The sequence below is a fragment of the Nannospalax galili genome, unplaced genomic scaffold, assembly GCF_000622305.1.
Source record: "Nannospalax galili isolate Female #2095 unplaced genomic scaffold, S.galili_v1.0 scaffold441, whole genome shotgun sequence".
NCBI lineage: Eukaryota > Metazoa > Chordata > Mammalia > Rodentia > Spalacidae > Nannospalax > Nannospalax galili.
Window position 1 is genome coordinate 9326441 of NW_008348089.1, and position 9053 is coordinate 9335493.

Consider the following 9053-nt stretch of genomic DNA (forward strand, 5'->3'; position numbering starts at 1 on the left):
CAACTGAAGCTGCACTTTCACCTATGGCCTTTCCTGGCCTCTCAGAGTGCCAAGCCTCAGCTGCTCTCTGTGACCCCTTCACGCCTTCAACACCAGAACCATTCAGGAGACTCTTTCACATTACCAAGTCCTGCTTCCAGCTTGAGATAGAGGCTCCAGTCACCTCTGTGTCCTGACCCTGAGGAAATATCTCCCAGAAGATTTCACCATGGTGATGCTGGTCTCTTATTTACAGCTGATTTTTCAGCCCCAGCTAACCAGCATTAATTGTCCCAGCAAAGCAAAGGTTTTACTTCAGGTTCTGGTCTCTTCTTAATCACAGCTGATTCTTCAGCCCCAGCCGACCAGAACCCACAGATTCTCAATCCAAACTATCACATGAATAGCCCTGATAGTCTCCACTTCCCTTTGAAGCTTCACAAACCAGGCCTCCATCATCTACAACTCTTTCAGCATAACTGTTCCAAGCTCCAGAGCAACAAACAGAACACAATGGCTCTTCCAGCCTAAAGTTCCAAACACTTCCACAATCCTCCCAAAAACGCCAAGGTCAGATCTGTTACAGCAATATCCCACTTTCTGGTTTGTTTCTCCATTGCTGTGACAAAACACTCTGACCAATACCAACTTGGAGAGGAAAGGGTTTATTCAGCTTACATCTCCCAGGTCACAGTTCATCAGGGAGCTCAAGGTAGGAACTCAGGGCAGGAACCTGGAAGCAGGAGCTGGAGCACAGGCCATGGAGGGACGCTGCTTACTGGCTTGCTCCCCTGGCCCCTACTCAGCCGGCTTTCTTATGCAACACAGGCCCACCTGCCCAGAGATGGCACCACCCACAGTGGGCCGGGCCAGCCCACATCACTCATCAAGAAGATGCCCCTCAGACATGGCCACAGGCCAGTCCAATAGAGGCAGTTCCCCAGTTGAGGCTCCCTCAACCCAGGTGTGTCAAGTTGACACTAAAGCTATCCAGCACAATCATTAATATGCAACAATGGAGCATTATTTTGAGACAGGAGCATTTTGATAGGACAGTGGACCACTATGCTGCAAAACTGGAGCATTGTGATAGGACAGGGATCATTTTTAGGTAACAATGAATTATTGTGATATGACAGTGGACTATTGTGATACAGTTGAACACTATGAATAGATAATAGAACACAGTGATATGGCAGTGGAGCATATTGATGCAAAAAAGGAACATAGTGGTGAAACAGGGAAGCACTGTGATTGAACAGCAGACCACTACTAATAATATATAATACTAACCCTAACCCTAACCCTAAACTCTAAGCCTAACCCTAGCCCTAAACTTATCCTTAACCATAACCTAACTCTAAAAATAATCCTAAACCCAAACCCTGGCCCTAACCTAAACCTAGGCCTAGCCTGATCCTTAACTTTAAACCAAACTATAACCCTAACCCTAACACTAACCCTAACATCAAGTTATAACCCTGGTCCTTATCCCTTAACACTAACCATAATCTAACACTAACCTAAACCTTAACCCTTGACCCCTAACCCTAACCCTATACCTTAATTCTAACCCTAACCTTAACCTTACCATATCCCCCAACCCAAACACTAACCTTAACACTAAACTGTAACACTAATCCTAACTCTATTACCTAACCCTAACCCACAATTTAATCCTAATCCTAAATCTAATCTCTAAAAATTGCCCTAAACCTAATACCAATACCAACCCCTAAATATAACCCAAATCTAAACCTAAATCCTTAACCTAACCCAAACGCATATCTTAAACCTAATTCTAATCCTATCCATAACACTCACCCTAATCCTTACCCTACCCTAACACTCACCCTAACCTAATTGTAAACCTAACCCTTACTTTTAACAGTAACCCTCATTGCAACCCTAACCCTAACCCTCACCCCCATCCTAACCTCTAACATAACCCTAAACCAAATCTTAATCTTTAACCCTAACTCTAGCATTAACCTTAGCCCTAACTTCAACTCTAACCCTAAACCTAAACCTAGAACTAATCACAGCACTAACCCTAATCCTTAATTTAAACCTAGGCCTAGCCCTAGTCCTAGCCCTAGCCTTATCCCTAACCCTAAGCCTAATCCTAACCATAAAACTAACCAAAGCATAACCCTAAACCTAACGTTATCCCTAAACCCTAACACTAACCTTAATCCAAACACTTAATCTAACCCTTAGCCCAAACCCTAAACCTAACCCTAAAACTAATCCTAATTCTATCCCCAATTCTAACCATAATCCTAAATCTAACCCTTGCCCTACCCTATCCCTAATCTGAAATTTAAACCTTGGCCTAACCCTAGCCTTAACCCTAAACCTAAACTTAACCCTAGCCCTAGCTCTAGCCTTGACTGAACCTTGACTCAAATCCTAATGACCCTAGCCCAATCCCTAGCACTAACCCTAAAGCTAATCTAATCCTTACTAGAACCTTAACCCTAACCCTAAACCACATCATAAATCTATCAATAACCTTAACCAAATCCCTAAACTTAACCCTGTCCTTAACCCTAAACCATACTCCAACCCCATACCCAACCCCAATACTGAACCTGAACCTAACCCCAACCTTAATCCAAACCTTAAACCCAGCCCTAACCATATCCTAGTCCTAGCTATAACCCTAACGCTAAGTCTAAGCCTAAACCTAAGACTAGCCATAATACTAGCCTTACCCCAAACCCTAACCTCAACTCTAGCCCTAGTCCTAACCATAGCCCTAACCCTTACAACAAAGCATAAACCTAACCCTAACCCTAACCACAGCCATAGCCATAACACCAACCCCAATCCAAACTCCTACTCAAAACCTAACTCTAATCTTTTCTCAAAATATTTTATCATTTTTATTTTGTGTATATGAGTGTATTGCCTACATGTATGTAAGTGTGCCCATGTTGTGCAATGCCCACAGAGATCAGAAGGCATTGGATCCCCTGGAACCAGAGTTACAGACAAGTTGTTAACTGTCATGTGGGTGCTGGGAATTGAACCACTAAGCCATCTCTCCAGCCCCCTAACTCTAATCTTAACTCTAGCACCTACCCCTACCCCTACCCCTACCCCTACTCTAACCCTAAACCTAGCATAATCTGAACCCTACTCTTAACTCTAACACTAACCCTAATCACTAACCCCTAAAATTAACCCTAATCCTAAACCTAGCCATAACCCTAACAATAACACCAAGCCTAACACCTAAACTCTAACCCTAACACTAATTCTAAACCCTAAACCTAATCCTAATCTGACCTTTAATTTAACCCTAATCATAAAATTCCCTAACCCTACCCCTACTCCTACCCTTAACCCTAATATTAACCCTAACCCTAACACTAACCTTAACACTAAACATAACCCCTAAACTTAACTCTAAAACTAAACCCTAACCCTAATCCTAGTCCGTTCTGTAGACCCAGCCCTAACCAATAATCCAAATCTATCACTAAACCTAAGAACTAACACCTAAACTTAACCCTAACACTATCCTTAACCCTAACTCTAACACTAAGCCCTATACCTAACCCTAAATCCACCCCTAACCAAATCAACCCTACCCCTAACCATAACTCTAACCCCTAATCCCTAACTCCCAAACCTAATCCTAATTCTAACCCTAAACCTAACCCTAACCCTAGCTTTAACTCTTACCCCAACCTCTAATCTAAACCCTAACGGTAACTCTAACCCTAACCCTAACCACTAACCACTAAACAAAACCCTAACCTTAAACCTATCTCTAACCCTAAACCTAACTCTAGTCCTAGCCCTAACCCTAGCCATAACACTAGCCTTAATCCTAGACCATGGAGCTGGAGCGATGGCTCAGCAGATAAGAGCACTGACTGTTCTTGCAGAGGCCCCGGGTTCAATTCCCAGCACCCACATGGCAGCTAACAAATCGTCCCTGACTCCAGTCCCAGGGGACCATCTGGTACCATCTTCTGACCTCCATGGGCATTGCACAACATGGGTGCACTTACATACATGCAGGCAATACACTCATACACACATAAAATAAAAATAATAAAATATTTCTAAAAGCTTAGTCCTAAACCTTAGCCATAACCCTATCCCTAGCCTTAAACTAAATCCAAACCCTACCATGAACCCTAACAATAAATCCTAAAATTATAACATGTACCATAACCCTAATCTGTGTCCATAACATTAACCTTAACCCTAGCCCTATCCCTACCCTTAACCCTATACCTAACTCTAACCCTAACCCACAACCCTAACTATAACACTGCTACCCCAACCCCAACCCCAACCCTAACAATGAACCTAACCACAATCCTAATCCTAACTCTGTTCCCTAACCCTAACCCTAACTCTAACCTTGATCTTAAGCATATCCCTAATTTTAACTCTACCACAAAGTGTATCCCTAACACAATCCTAACTCAAACACTATACCTTAATCTAGCCCTAAAACTAATCCTAACCAAAATCCTAGCTGTAGCCATAGCCATAGACCTAAACCTAATCCAAGCCTAAATCCTAGCCCTAGCCATAACCATAACCCTAAACCTAGACCTAATCCTAGCCCTAGAACTAGCATTAACCCAAGCCCTAGCCCTAGCCTTAGCCACAGCCATAACCCTAACCCAAAACCCAAGCCTAACATTGGTTCAAACCATAAACTTAAACCTTAACCATTACCCTAACCACAACCACAACCCTAAACTTAACCCTAATACCTAAACCTTCCACTAAACCTAACTCTAACCCTAATCCTAACCTTATCCCTAACTCTAACCCTAAACTTGGCCATAACCCTAATCCTAACTCTAACCCCTAACACTAATCCTATCAATAAATCTAACTCTAATCCTAAACATATTCCTAATCCTAACACAAACACTTACAGTAGCCCTAACCCTAACTCTAATCATAACCCTTAAACCTAGACCTAACCCTAGCTAGCCTAAACCTTGACCCTTACCTGAACCCTAGCCCTAGCCTTCATCCAGATCTAAACCAAACCATAAACCTAACCAAAAAGATATCCTTAGTACTAAACTGAACCTTAAAATCCTAACCCTTACTTTTTTTAGGGGTCTTAGGTAAATCAGGAAGGAATCGCCACAACACACAGAAAGACTCCAGCAGAGTAGAATTTAATGGAGGGTTGCAGGGGTGATTCTCAACTCGGGAGTGAGAAACAGCCACCAGTTTGCCAGCTGCTGGCAAGAGGTTCTTATAGGGATTAGGGAATTGGGGGGCAGATAATTCAGGTAATTTCAGCCAGAAGTGGGGTCTGGAGCTTATCAGGGGGAAGCAGCCTCTGCCAAGACAGCTTCTTATGTCAACCAGACCTTGGGTCATGGGAGTAAGGGGTATGTTTATCTTCAAAACTTATCTGGGGGAAGTAGCTTGTGCTGAGGCAGCTCCTACATTGTCAGTGTAGTCACTGATTCAGTTTCTGCTTTCCAAGGGGCCCTTAGGGCCTGCTTTGTGGGGCTTGCAAAATCTTGGGGCTTTGATGTACTGGGGGAGGGTCTCCACAGACCTGGACTCTCTCAAGGAGGGCAGGGAGAATCTCTTTTTTTTTTTTTTTTGAGAAAGGATCTTCCTGTAGCCCCAGATTGCCTGGAACTCACTATGTAGACCAGGCTGACCTTGAACTCACAGAGATCCAACTGCTCTCTGCCTCCTGAGTGCTAGGATTTAAAGGTGTGTGCCACCACTCCAGGCCTAACCCTAACTTTTAACACTAACAACCCTAATCTTAATCCTATATTTAACTCTAAACAATAACCCTGGCCCTAAACATAACCCTAACCTTAATTCTAACCCCAACACTAATCCCTACCCTATCCACATCCTAAAATTAACCCTAGCCCTAACTAACCCTACCTCTAAACCTAGCCCTGCTGCTAGTCCTAGGCCCAGCCCTAAAACTAACTATAAAAATAAACCTTAAACTGACTTTCAAGTCCACCCAGCGAGCACAGGTCTCTCGCATCTGCTCTTCCTCCATTCCACAGCCTCCACCCAGTTTGCCAAAGATGACTCTATGGCTGTGTTCAGGTGGCACGTGCAAAGCCGGCTTAGTGAGTGATGATGCTCCCTGGGCAGGCTTCCCTTCCAGTGTGGGCTTTCTATGGCACCAGGGCGTGATAATGGGCATGGGCCAGAAGGATTCCTACGTGGGAGATGAGGCCCAGAGGCAAGAGAGGCATCCTAACCCTGAAGTACCCCATCAAGTTTTGTCACCAACTGAGACAACATGGAGAAGATCTAGCACCACATCTTCTATAACCATCTGCATGTGGGCCCTGAGGGGCACCTAGTGCTACTCACCGAGGCCCCTCTAAACTCCACGGCCAATCATGAAAAGATGACCCAGGTCATGTTCCAGACCTTCAGCACCCCAGCCATGTACATAGCCATCCAGGCTGTGCTGTCCCTATATGCCTCTAGCCATACCAGTGGCTCATGATGGACTCCGGCAACGGGGTCACCTACTCTGTGCCCATCTATGCGGGCTACACTCTCCCCCATGCCGTCCTGTGTCTGGAACTGGCTGGCTGGGACCTGACAGACTACCTCATGAAGATCCTGACCAACTGTGGCTATAGCTTCACCACCACAGCTGAGCAGGAAATTGTGTGTGACATCAAGGAGAAGCTATACTATGTCCCCGTGGACTTCAAGCAAGAGATGGCTACCACTGCATCTTTCTCATTCCTGGAGAAGAACTATGAGCTGCATGATGGCCAGGCCATCACCATGGGCAACAAGCACTTCCGTTGCCTGGGGGCACTCTTCCAGCCTTCCTTCCTGCACGTGGAATCCTGTGGTAACCACAAAACTAACTTCAATTCCATCATAAAGTGTGACATCAACATCTGCAAGAATCTCTATGCCAACACAGTGCTGTTCGGTGGTACCACCATGTATCCTGGCATCGCAGACAGCTTGCAGAAGGAGATCACTGCTCTGGCTCCCAGCATAATGAATATCAAGACCATTGCTCCTCCTGCAAACACGTGCTTCGTGTTTATCCATGGCTCCATCCTGGCCTCTGTCCACCTTCCAGCAGTTGTGGATCAGCAAGCAGAAGTACCAGGAGCCTGGCCTCTCTATTGTCCACTGCAAATGCTTCTAAATGGACTGCTAGCTGAGTGAGCTGTTTCACCCTTTCTTGATAAAACCTACCTGGTGCAGGAAAAAAAAAAAAAAAAGATAACATTGGCATGGCTTTTTATTTTTAATTGGTTTTTGTTTGTTTGTTTGTTTTGGCGATTTTGACTCAGGATTTAAAAACAGTAACTGTGAAAGGGATAGCAGTTGGTTGGAGCAATTATCCCCCAAGTTCTACAATGTGGCTAAGACTTTGATTGTATTTTTTTTTTTTTTTTTTGGTCTTTTTGAGACAGGGACTCCCTGTAGCCCCAGCTGGCCTGGAACTCACTCTGTAGACCAGGCTGGCCTCAAACTCACAGAGATTTACCTGCCTCATACTTTTTTTTTAAATAGTCATTCCAAATATCCCTGGTTACAGGAAGTCCCTCCCGAAAGCCACCCCCACTCCCAAAGAATGGCCCAGTTCACACACCCTGAGTCCATGCAGAGAAGACAGCATCACTTTTGTGTAAATTATGTACTGAAATTTCTTTTTTTAAATCTTACACTTTAATACTCTTTTATTTTTGTTTTTATTTTTGAATGGTCAGCCATCTTCACCCCCATCTTTTCCCCCCAACTTTATATGTAAAGGTTTTTTGTCTCCCTAGGAGTGGGTTGAGGTGTGAGGCAGCCAGGACTTGCCTATACACTAACTTAACCAGTTTAATAAAAGTACACACCTTATAAAAATAAATAAATAAATAAATAAATAAATAAATAAACAAACCTAAAACTAACTTTAATCCTAAAACCCTAACCTAACAATAAAACTAACACTAAAAACTAACTCTAACAATAACTCTAACCCTAACTCATAAAACTAACCCTAACCCATAACACTAACTCCTAGACTCTTAATCTTAACAATAAACATAACCCTAAAATCTAACCCTAACCCCTAACACTAACAATAAATCCTAACCCTGACCCCTAACCCTAATCCTAACATAACCCTAATCCATCTTCAATCCCAATGTAACCTTAACACTAATCGCTAACCTTAACCCTAACCCTAAAGCTAACTCTAACCCGAATACTAATACTAACAGTAAACCCTAACCCTAACAATAACCATGACTCATAACTCTAACTCACTAACCTGACCCCTAACCATAACCTTAGCCTTAATCCTATCCCTAACCTTAGACCTTGCCCTAGTCCTAACCCTAGTCTTAGCTCTAACACTAACATTAAACCTACCCCCCAACATTAACCCTAACTCTAAAACCTAAATATAACCTTAAACCTGACCCTAACCCCAGCCTTAACCTACCCTTAACTCTAACCCTAACATTTAATCCTAACCCTATCCCCAATATGTAACCCCTAAAACCTAACCATTAACACAAACTCTAAATGTAACTATACTCCATAATGCTAAACATAACACCACCTCTAACCCCAACACCATTCCCAAACCAAAACTAATCCTTACAATATCAATGAATCTGAAATATAATCCAAACCCTAGCCCTAATACTAAAACCTAGCCCAAACCCTAACACTAGCACTAAACCTAGAGCTAACCCTGGCCCTTGCCCTAAGCCTAGACCTATCTCTGGACTGAACTATAAGGGTTACCCTAACCCTAAACCTAGTCCAAACCCTAGCGCTAAACTTAACCCTACCTTAACCATATCCATACCCCTAAACCTAACCCTAACTCCTATCCCTAAACCTAATAGTATCCTCTAAAACTAAACCAAACTCTAACCCTAATCATTAACAGTAAACCTATCCCTACCCCCCAACTCCTAACACCTAACTGCTAACCCTCACCCTAAACAGTAAACCCTAACACTAAACCTAATACTAACCCTATACCTAACCCTAGACCAAGCCCTAGTCCTAGTCCTAACCCTAACTCTAACCCTAGCTTTAGGTATAGCCCTAAT

General features: G+C 43.4%; 1 pseudogene; it reads left to right on the top strand.

The window, feature by feature from the left end:
* The first annotated feature begins 6071 nt into the window (after positions 1–6071).
* On the top strand, positions 6072–7138 carry LOC103743382 (annotated as a pseudogene).
* The last annotated feature ends 1915 nt before the right edge of the window (positions 7139–9053 follow it).